The sequence below is a fragment of the Apium graveolens genome, chromosome 4 (assembly GCF_009905375.1).
Source record: "Apium graveolens cultivar Ventura chromosome 4, ASM990537v1, whole genome shotgun sequence".
Classification (NCBI taxonomy): Eukaryota; Viridiplantae; Streptophyta; class Magnoliopsida; order Apiales; family Apiaceae; genus Apium; species Apium graveolens.
In genome coordinates, this window is record NC_133650.1 from 94413525 (window position 1) to 94425151 (window position 11627).

At 37.5% G+C, this 11627-nt stretch overlaps 1 non-coding gene across 1 annotated transcript; it reads right to left on the reverse strand.

The window, feature by feature from the left end:
- Positions 1 to 6877: 6877 nt before the first annotated feature.
- Positions 6878 to 6984, reverse strand: LOC141723177 (small nucleolar RNA R71). Its single transcript, XR_012576165.1, has one exon. It is a non-coding gene; the product is annotated as a small nucleolar RNA R71 (small nucleolar RNA).
- Between the last annotated feature and the right edge of the window lie 4643 nt (positions 6985 to 11627).

The window sequence follows — 11627 nt, forward strand, 5'->3', positions numbered from 1 at the left end:
ATTCAAAACATGTTCCTAGTACTTAGTAGTAGATATAGCAATCAGGTCAATGAAACCATTTTATGTAAGGGTTGAACCCACTTTCCAAAGATATCATCTATTTATGCAAGTTCATTTCTATCATCTTGTCTACCAATTTATTTAAGTACGAGCATTTAATGAATGCAAGTGCCAAATGACCAAATGCCGAAAATATAAGACAAGTATGAAATTGAATTAACGATGCATAAAAATAAGATAAGATCCTAAAGGATCATAAATCACTCTCGAAGGATACTTAAGTTATAAACCAAGAAGTTCAAAGTCCAAAAGGACTAAAAGTAAACAAAGTTCTGAATTGAAAGGCCACAAGCGTCATCTAAGACCTTTCAAGGCCATCGTAATCAATCATCTAAAAAATCCACCTCCTGCTTCCTGAACAACCTTGCGCTCCTTATCCTCCTCCTCCACCTCCTCCTTCTCCTCATATTCATTTAAATCGGACTCGGAAGAAGTGTTAGGTCCACTAGGTACATACATAGGGGTGAATGTATGTTCTTTGTTTTAAATCTAAAATGCAGCAAAAATTGAAACTTTCAAAACGAAATAAAAAAATATAAGAGATTTTGGGGAAAAATTCTTATATAAAGAAATTAAACCATAAAGGTTTGTTTACACATTTGAATATAGATTCAAAGTTACATAGAGAAAGAGCCAATATAAATATATAAGGTATCAAGCTAATGGCTTCTTTCTATCACTCTAAAAACCTATAGCTCTTATCAAATAATAATCAGTACAATAAAAGAAGCTATAAATGATAAGTGTAATCAGATGTGTAAGACTTTAATGGCGAGTAATCAATTGGGAATTACCTCTCCCTATCAAATCAATGCTTTTGTGTGCTTAGAATAATTTGTAAGAGCTTCGCACTATTTACTATTGAAGAGATACAATTCCAATATGCATCTTTTTGATTATATTGATTGGTAGCTTGGAGAAAAGGAAATATGTACGCGGCTTAATATTATCCAAGTAAATTGATTTACAGCTTGCACAACTTGTTCAAGTTTCCCCCATGTCTTTTCCTTTAGTATATGGCGCCTAGATAAGATATTTAGTACTTAGAATCTTCAGAAAACCTTCAACTAGCACCTACAAGGTGAATGATAAGAATTACTTGCACATACTAGTAACCAAAGAAGTTATTGCCTTAGTTTTTAAAACATTTTGTGCCTACAAGGTACATGGGAAGTATCACTTGCGTCTGGGAGGAACAAATATGGATTTGCCTTAGTTTCCGTAGCTTCTTGCGCCTTCAAAGGACTAAGGGGATGTTACTTGCTCCTAGAGGGGGCAAGTAACTCCTCCATACTTGGTTTTTATTTCTATTTGTGTCTCCTAGGGGCAAGTAGTAGGCCACTTGCACCTAGAGTGAACCAAGAACATTTCTGAGTTAGTTTTTGAGCTCATTTCTTCCCTATTTCTCATACTTGGTCAAGACCACTTCTAGTACTTAGTTTTAAGCCATACTATAAGCTAGTTGCTCTTACTAGGTAAGAGAGTAGCCTTGGATACTCCTAATACAAGGTAGTGATCACTTTTACTTAGTTTATGTAGAGCCATTTAACCATAGAACTGTCATATCTTCATGTCTTCTCTCCGAGTCTTCATAAAAACCATATAACTTTCTTTAGATACGAATCCTCACTTAACAATACTTCTAGTGATAACACTTAGTTTCCCTTCATGGATCATTGAAGTTTAGTGCAATGGTCTGGTTCACAGGCGACTAATTCTGCTCTCAGGTCTTCGTACTATATTCTTTATAAAACATTGTTAAGTCTTCTACCATATAAAATCAACTTCACATAGACTCATTTAGGTCTTCACACTAATACTAATAACTGTTTCGAATAACTTCAACTTTATTCCTCCATTGCCTGAATATCTTAATGAACTTCATACGGACTTATGTTGACGTCTTCTTCACTGTAGCTACCAAGATCATTATGTATATACCCAATAATCAATCCGTGCTGATTCTAGTGGAATATGGATTATTTGCAAGTCCTTTGTTTTATGTTGAGTTATGCAAACCAACATTGTTGAGATATACATACAGCTTCAATTTTGCTCAACAATCTCCCCCTATTAAACTGTTACACCTGGCAGTCAAATAAAAATGGAGACGCAATAATTTGGAGGATAACTCAACTGACTCCAAAAATATATCTTCACTTAGCTTTCAACATTCAGCTCTAGACTAATTAATAATACTATGTTATATCTTCTGCATCCTTTATGAACCTTTAGCTTAGCAGAGAACTGATTCTTCTCTCCCTGAAGTAAATTTGCAGATAGATATGTATTATAACTTCCAAATTATGTCTTCAATCTTCAAATCTTCCCATAGAGCACACAGAAAATATTTTAGAACTCAGAACCAATAATCTCTCCCCCTAAGATGAAGAACCTCCCCTTAGTAAAATAAAGGTGAAAACTCTCCTTCTTAGTATATGAAAGACTATTTTTCCGTATAATCTCTTATAATTTCTCTATAATCTCTACCCCTTAGTTGAGTAATCCTTCAAAATATTTTAGAACAGAGGGGTAGGTTCACACAACCAAGTGAAGAGATTATAATATGTAACCATTTCCTCACAGTGCAAGTGTGTGATTTCTGTTTAGTGATCTCACAATGTGTTTCACTCCACTCTTACACTCAAGTGTTTGTCACTCAGTCTCACAGTGTTTCACTCACTCAGAGCTTCAAACATCCAAGTGTACCTGCAAGAAAATCCTTTTCATAAAAAAATTTCCTTCCACCTTCAAGGATGGAAACTCTCAGTCAAGAGATTCAGAAATATTCCTTCTGAGGGGGGAAATTATGATTCTTTTAGGTGTAAGACATCCTAATATCCCTCAACTTTCATGAAGAAGTATACTTTATAAACTTGATAGATATTATCTAAGTCTTCATTTACAAGTTGCAATTTTGACTAGAGTCAAAATCATTGACAGATTTGAATTCTAGGAAGATAATCAATGATCAATGATATGCAATTGGGGATTAAAAATTTCTTCTAAAGTTTGTGAAAACTTATCGGAGATAATGATCCAGGAACATTGTCATGGAATAAAAACCTGAGTGCTTTAGTATTTAATGTTAGGGTTTGTGAGCTTCGAGCTTTAATGGCTGCTCTTGCGTTCGGGACTATCGGTCCTTGCAAGATGCCTATGTATCTCTTTGTTGTAGAGAAGCAAGCCAAAATTGTAGTTCTAGGTTGAGGGGTAGAGCCCTTTATATAGAGGTGATTCTAGGGTTAGACTTCTGTTAGGAGACTTGATGGATAAGTCTCCAACTTAGATGGTAACTAGGAGTCCTATAAGGGAAGGAACTCCAGAACCTTCTATGTAGGACTTTGAGTTTGTTTAGAATACATATCTCTGTTTTCCAGCCGTACTGGGCCTAGTCCGTGAACAGCTTGTGTTCGTGGACCTTGATGACCTCAGCTGGTAGGCCTTGTCTAAATGGGTCGTCTTGAGTCTGCTATAAGCTCGGACCAGACAGGTCTGTACTGGATTTCAGACAAAAAGCCCAAGTATAATTAATGCAACATTTAATTTTTCTTTAAGATGTATTTTCTATCCATATCATTTGCCCCCAACTTTCGTGAATACTGATCGAGTTTTTGTGGAAGTTATAATGGTTTATGCGCGACCCAGGGGACTTTCGGCCCTTCTCGGGTATCGGCCCTTCATAGGTGTCGGCCCTTCATGGGTGTCGGCTCTTCATGGCTATCAGCCCTTCATGGCTATCGTCATTTTATTGTAAAGTGAGGAGCGAGCTACACATTTACAATGAATTTCTAGTGTGAGCATACACACTTAAGGTCTTTGCACAGGCTATTTGAATAGTATTTGAACTAAGTGGCCATATCCGGTACTAAAAAATGAGCGTTCATCACCCCTTACCCTTCGTCAAGGTTAATTATAGGGTGAAAGCTGCTAACTGGCCCTAATCGAGGCTAATCGGCCCTAACCGGGGCTTATTTCCATGTACAAGCTGCTAAATAGGCTTAAAAGAGCCTAATTTTAAGCTAGAATGCACTAATTGGCCTTAATTGAGGCTAATCTTCCCTAATCGGGGCTAATCAAGACTAACCAGTATGCATATGACACTAATCATTCCTAATTCACACTAATTATAAGAGTGAATGGGTTAAACGACCCTAATCTTGGCTAATTTCATCATACAAATCACTAAATCCCCCTAATTCGGATTAATTACGCTTAATATTCACTAATCAGCCCTAATCTGGGCTTAATCTTAAAATCCTGAAAATTTAAAAATTTTCAAAATTTTTCTAATTTTTCCATTTTTTTCAAAAATTTTAAAAATTTTGGAGGGGGGTCACTGGGGTCGAGAAAAACCTTCTGCTGCAGAAGGTCCTGCTCAGCCACATGCCCCTGCATGTGGGCTGGTCGGCCTGGAGCAGGTCCTCCTGCTCCGAGCTCTAAATGTTTTTATTTTTTTGAATCTCCCACTCAAAGTTAAAGTCTTCCACATACCCTGTCATGCCCTTGTTGCTCTTGGTTTTCCATGGAATTAATCTCATGGTTGCCTGTGAGTTCCTCATGGCTTTCCTACGGCTGTTTCAGTGAACATTCTGTACTCATCCTAGTCGACATTCTGTACTAGTTCTTGCTAAACGTCCTGTATTCTATTGAACTTACTTTTATAGGAAGTCTTATACTTCACTGAACTTGTCCTAACCTCCGTTGAGTGGCATTTATGACACTTTATTACACTCAGTAAAGCTTTGAATTGGTGTATTTGTACGTAAGTTGTTGGTGTTTTAATGTGTTTTCTAGTGTTTTTGTATTTTCAGGCATTATCTAGGTAATCAGGTGAGTTAGCATTGCTTTGGTGCTAATTTGGTGTTAAGGTGTTGTTGGAATAAAAGCTCATGGAAAGCCGGCTCAAATCAGCAAGGAAAATGAAGAAGTCAGAAGTTGATCCAGGGAGTCAGCGCGCCCGCGGTGTGATAGCGCGCGGTCGCGCCCAAAGTCCAGAAACTCAGCGCGCCCGCGCCTGTCAAGCGCGCAGCCGCGCCAGGTCGAGAACAAAAATCCTGATTCTATTGGGCTTTTGATCCAGAAGACTTCTACTCTGCATGGGGCTGCTATATATACATAAGTAAGTTCGTTTTTTATAACGAGACATACCAGAGCGCAAGGAGAAGGCGTAAGAAGACCGTTTTAGCATAATTCAACCAAGGCGAAGAAGATCTAAGTTTTAACTTGTGATTGTTTGTTTAAGTTGTAACGTTGGATGCTAGTTTTCTTATTCTTGAACCTATACTCTTGTTTTGTAATTTGTTTTTACTCATTTATAAAGACTACGTTTATTATACCATGCTTTCATTGGAACCCACATTGATGATGAGTCTGATTATGGGCTAATCGTTATCGTGGGTTTCTAGCGTATTTATTTATGGATTTCTTTAGTTGATTTGTTTCAATGCCTTAGTGTGTGGTGATTGTATGATATCCTAGTATTGGTTGTGCATTTTCGTCTTATGAACGTCGTGAACTTATAAGATAGTGTGTTAATTCTTAATGAAGTGAAAGTGAATTTAAGGGTTTAAAACTTGCCATGCTAGCATAGGTTCATGTGTTATTTGTTATGCATGATTTGTAGGTAATTTTAACCATCTTACTTGCCCTATGTAATCATGATAGATAACTTGTACATTAAACCGTTATGTTGTCAAATTTTATAGACATATAGGGTCTCAATATAATTGGTGTCTATTCAACTTCTATCTATCTCTTTTGTGGATGTCTGGTAGTATGGTATTCGTGCAACGAAAGTTGGCGTTTATCAGTTTCGTGTTATCTGATTAGTGTCATCACCATTACATGCTAAGATTAAGAACAAAAAGGCTACTGAATGAAGTATTTAATGAAGTTAGAATCCCATGTTTGTCATATATATTAATTCAACCATTCTTATTCTCCTAGTTATATTTGTTAGTTTAATTCTTACTTATAACAATCTCAATCTGTTAATCATCTTAGCATTGGATAATAACCATATCATTGTTGCATAAGTGCATAAATTACAAAGTTAACCTAAACCAGTCTCTGTGGGAACGAATTTGATTTATATCTTATACTATTTGTGAACGCATATACTTGCATGAATTTTAGCGTGTGTTTAGCGACTAACAAGTTTTTGGCGCCGCTGTCGGGGACTCCGTGTTAATATTTTGTTTATTTGTTTTTCATCTGTGGTCATTAAAGTTCATTGACTCGGACATTGTTACTTATCTGTTTCCTTGCCTTATTTCAGGTACTCTAGCTAGCGTGTATGCATACGCGTTCTCAGTCTCGTCTGGATAAAGCTGAGGAAGAAGTTGTAGTGGTTCGAGGGGAAGTTGTTGAGGATGAAGAGAAGGTTGAAGAAGAAATGAAAGTTGAGGAACTAGTTTTAGTAGTGATGGGAGATCAAGCAGAAATTCCTAAGGCTTTGATGGACTATTCTCAGCCTAAGATCAATGATATTCAGTCAAGCATAATCAGACCAGCCATCTCGGCTAACGCTTTTGAGATCAAGTCAAGCACGATTCAGATGATACAGAACTCAGCTCAGTTTGGGGGTTCTCCTACAGAAGACCCCAACATGCACATCAGGGATTTTATCGAGATTTGTGACACTTTCAAATTCAATGGTGTGACTGAAGATGCTATCAAACTGCGACTCTTTCCATTCTCTCTGAGGGATAAAGCAAAGTGCTGGTTATATTCTCTTCCACTAGGGTCTATCACCACATGGGAGGATCTTGCTCAAAAATTTCTCACTAAATTCTTCCTTGTGGCGAAGACTGCTGCAATCAGGAATGCTCTTACTCAGTTTGCTCAGCAAACTGGAGAATCTCTGTGTGAGGCTTGGGACCAATATAAGAAGATGATAAGGAAGTATCCACATCATGGCATGCCTGATTGGATGATTATAAATTGTTTTTATAATGGATTGGGTGCTACTTCTAGAGCCATTCTCGATGCAGCATTAGGAGGAGCCTGGTGGGCTAAGAGCTACAATGAAGCTTATGAATTGATTGAACTGATGGCTGCTGATGAATACCAAAATCCTTCCCAGAGACTGACTCGGGGTAAAGTAGCAGGAATTCTGGAGTTGGATGCAACAACTGCTATAGCTGCCCAACTTAAGGCTTTGACGATGAAGGTGGACACTTTTGCTAATTATGGAGTTAATCAAATCTCTAGTGTATGTGAGCTTTGTGCTGGTGCCCATGATGCTGATCAGTGTGCTATTTCTAGTGAGTCAGCTCAGATCGTGAGAAAATTTCAGAGATCGCAGCAATCTGTGCCATCCACCTATCATCCTAACAACCGCAATCATCCTAATTTCAGCTGGAGCAATGCCCCCTGGTTTTCAGCAACCGTAATATGCACCAAGACAGCAACTTCTGCTGCAACAAGTTAATAAAAAATCTGAATTAGAGGAGTTGAAGCTTAAGTGCAAAAGCCAAGCTGTTTTTATCAAGACCTTGGAAAATCAAATTGGACAAATTGCCATGCCTTGCTAAATCGCCAACCTGGTACACTACCTAGTGACACTGAAGTACCAGGTAAGAGGGAAGCTAAGGAGCAGGTGAAGGCAATCACTTTGAGGTCTGGGAAGGTTGTGAATCCTGAACAAACACAAGTTGCGAATGAAGAAGCTGGGGCTGAAGAAGAAGTGGAGCAGCGGGAAGAAGAAGTAAAACCAAGAAAGACTACTGTTGAGCACACTCCTCCTGAGGGTAATACAGGGAGAAACAGATCTATCCTCTACCGCCTTATCCTAAGCGGCTACAAAAGAAAAAGCTGGATAAGCAATTCGAGAAGTTTCTGAAGGTGTTCAGGAAACTTCATATCAATATACCTTTCGCTGAGGCTCTTGAGCAGATTCCTAGTTATGCAAAGTTTATGAAAGGTTTTCTCTCTCGAAAAATGAAGTTAGATGATTTAGAAACTTTTGCTCTCACAGAGGAATGCAGTGTTGTGCTGCAATAGAAGTTGACTCCAAAGCTAAAAGATCCTGGAAGCTTCACTATTCCGTGTAGTATTGGAAAAATGTCTTTTGACAGATGCTTATGTGACTTGGGAGCTAGCATCAATCTGATGCCTTTGTCAATCTTCAAGAAGTTGAACTTGCCTGATCCAAAACCGACTTATATGACTTTGCAGTTGGCCAATCATTCTATTACATATCCTCAAGGTATTGTGGAGGATGTCTTGGTCAAGGTTGATAAACTCATCTTCCCTTTTGATTTCGTAATTCTTGATTTCAAGGAAGATAAGAAGATTACCATAATCTTGGGAAGACCTTTCCTGGCAACTGGCTGTACCTTGATAGATGTGTAGAAGGGTGAGCTTACAATGCAAGTGATGGATACTTTTATTGTGTTCAATGCTATGAAATTTTCTACGGAAAATGAGGAGTGCTTAAAGGTGGAGTTGGTTGATTCTGTGGTTACTTCAGAACTTGATCAATTGCTAAGGTCTGATGCCTTAGCGAAGGCCTTGTTGGGGAATTCAGACAGTGAAGATGACGAAGGTGAAAAATAATTCCAATATCTGAATACTTCTCCCTGGAAGAGGAAGATTGATATGCCTTTTGAATCTCTAGGAATGGAGGAGTTGAACAAAGCTCCTAAATGCCTCAAGCCATCTATTGAGGAAGCTCCTACTCTTGAGCTTAAGCCTTTACCTGAACATTTGAGGTATGCTTTTTTAGGTGATGCATCTACTCTGCCTGTTATTATTGCATCAGACCTTTCAGGTAGCGATGAGGAGAAGCTCTTGAGAATTCTTAGGGAGTTCAAATCAGAAACTGGATTGACCATAGCAGATATTAAGGTAATCAACCTTCTTATTGCATGCATAAAATTCTGCTAGAAGAAGGTAGCAAGCCTACGGTTGAGCAGCAAAGAAGACTTAATCCGATCATGAAGGAAGTAGTGAAGAAGGAAATTCTTAAGTGGCTGGATGTAGGGATTATTTATCACATTTCCGACAGTTCTTGGGTGAGTCCAGTTCAGCGTGTACCAAAGAAAGGAGGTATCACAGTTGTTGCTAATGAGAACAATCAGCTCATTCCTACTCAAACAGTCACGGGATGGAGAGTTTGTATGGACTTCAAGAAGCTGAACAAGACCACTAGGAAAGAAATTTGTAGCAGGCTACAATACATCAGCAGGTTCATGGAACAATAGGCTACTGCTGAAACATGGAAGTCAATTCCCTCTGCCTTTCATCGACCAGATGCTCGACAGGTTGGCTGGTCACAAGTACTACTGTCTTTTGGATGGCTATTCGGGTTATAATCAGATTTGTATCGCTCTAGAGGATCAGGAGAAAACTACCTTCACTTGTCCATTTGTTACTTTCGCCTTCAAACAAGTTTCTTTTGGTTTGTGCGGTGCACCAGCCATATCTCAGAGGTGTATGATGGTCGTCTTTTCTGATATGATTGCCAGAATGTGGAGGTGTTCATGGACGACTTCTCTGTATTTGGCGATTCTTTTGATGAATGCTTATAAAATCTTGGAAATGTCCTCAAGAGGTGTGTTGAGACCAATCTAGTTCTCAATTGGGAAAAATGTCACTTTATGGTGCGACAAGGCATTATTCTTGGGCATAATGTCTCTAGTAAGGGTCTTGAGGTGGACAAATCCAAGGTAGGGGTCATTGAAAATCTTCTTCCACCTATTTCTGTTAAGGGAATTCGCAGTTTTCTTGGTCATGCGGGTTTCTATAGGCGTTTCATCAACGACTTCTCTAAGATTTTGAAGCCATTGTGCAGTTTTCTAGAGAAAGATGTCCCTTTCAAGTTTGATGACGAGTGTCTTGCAGCTTTTGAGACACTGAAGAAGAGTTTAATCACGACACCTGTCCTAACTGCACCTGACTGGAATGAACCTTTTGAGATAATGTGCGATGCAAGTGACTATGCAGTTGGAGCAGTTCTTGGATAGAGAAAGAACGACATATTTCATGTGGTCTACTACGCTAGTAAGATCTTGAATGGTGCTCAACTGAATTATACTACTATGGAGAAAGAACTTTTGGCTATTGTCTATGGTTTTTAAAAATTTTGATCTTATCTACTTGGGACTAAAGTGACAGTTTTCACTGATCACGCTGCAATTCGATATATGTTACAACTGTTATTTCTAAACCCTATCTATATATAATTGTGTGTTTATAATTGAGATTTAAATTATGTTAAATTATAAATGTGGATGATCTATATGTTGAGTGCCTATAACTTAAGTGTTTAATGTATTAGTTTATATAAAAAAATTTGAAAGGAAAATCTTATCATTTAGTATTTTTAAATGATAATCAAAAGTACTTCATTTTATATGAAAAATCGATTTTAAAAATCTTTTAACAACAAATTTTCAAATCTTATATCATTAAATTTCTAAAATCATAAGCTATTTTATGATACATATATTGTGATTTATGGAAGTGCATTTATATTTATAGAAATTGTTTTACATAAATTAGTTGAATTTTAATTTGCAATTCACTTAGTTGCCCATGCATGCATTTTGATCCCAATACATGTTAAGGGCAAACTTGGAAATTCCAACCCCACTAACTCCCACTTTATTAGCCAGATTACTTGTATATCCTTGCATGCAACATGGCACAAGCTTGATACAAGGTTGTTTTTGTCAATTTCCAACTCCACTCACATTTTAGTCAAATAAAACCATAAAAATAAATATAATTTGTCAAAATAACTCCACTCCACACTCCACCATCACCTCTCTTCACCCTCCTCCCTCTCCTCTCTCTCTCGGTCATCCCCTCTCTCGGCTCCTTCCTTGGCCGAAGTCCCCACCCCCTTTTCTTCTTCATTTTCATTCAAACATTCATCTTTCATCAAAGTAATCTTACTTCCTATATTTTGTTCATATATAATCCAGAGAGTTTAGGGTGAAAAGTTTATGTTTTGATCTTGTATGTCATAGTTTTAACTAGAACTCAAAATATAATCTTGATTCTCATGGATTTAAGGTTGTATTATTGAGAGAAGTACAAGGAATGGTGAAATGCCAAGTCATGAGAGTGAAGCTCTTGCTTATATGGTCATTTTCCTTCCACTTCATTCGGCCATGACCATAAGGGAGCCGAATGAATGGTTCTTAATGGTGTTTCTTTGTTGCTTTGTTGATTTTTGAATGTTTATGTGATGATAGCTTGGTTTTGGAAATAAAAACTTGATAAAACTCTTTGCATGCTAAGTGATCACATAGTTATGGTTAATGCTAGGCTTGCATGTTGATTTTATTATTAAATTATTTTGGAAACCATATTATTTTTGGCTTGTAAATTCGAAAGCATGCATGCATAGATCCAACTCACGATTTTCGAAAGTTCTTGATTATTTGGATTGATTTTTGTTAATAATATCTAATTTCAGTTGAGTTAAGATATTAAATATGATTTTTTCTCCTTGTTATGTGTTTTTTATTCGTATATATTTGGAGGATTTAAGTGTTACTTTCGAGTTTGAGATGACTTGTAATTAGTGTATTGTGTTAACTCTTGTTTTGCTA